The sequence below is a fragment of the Trypanosoma theileri genome, assembly GCF_002087225.1.
Source record: "Trypanosoma theileri isolate Edinburgh chromosome Unknown TM35_Tth_26_V1, whole genome shotgun sequence".
Classification (NCBI taxonomy): Eukaryota; Euglenozoa; class Kinetoplastea; order Trypanosomatida; family Trypanosomatidae; genus Trypanosoma; species Trypanosoma theileri.
In genome coordinates, this window is record NW_021639868.1 from 252077 (window position 1) to 252350 (window position 274).

Sequence of the window (274 nt, forward strand, 5' to 3'; positions counted from 1 at the left end):
ACATTTCGGAGTATAGAGGTAAAGTATAGTAATAAAACCAAAATAAAAACAAACCACTATCTCGACGTATGTAGTCATTATAGTGAGATTTCGGAATAGAGGGTGAGGGAGAGGTAATAGAATAAAGAAAGTAAGATTAGAGTCCGGACATTGTTGTCCGAAGTTAATCTAAAAAGTAACAGTTTAGGGTTTCAATATAGTTCCTGTTTGTATTTGTATTTTCTTTTACCTGCTTCGGTTCTAATTAATTCTCTGATTGTATAATAAAAAGGTG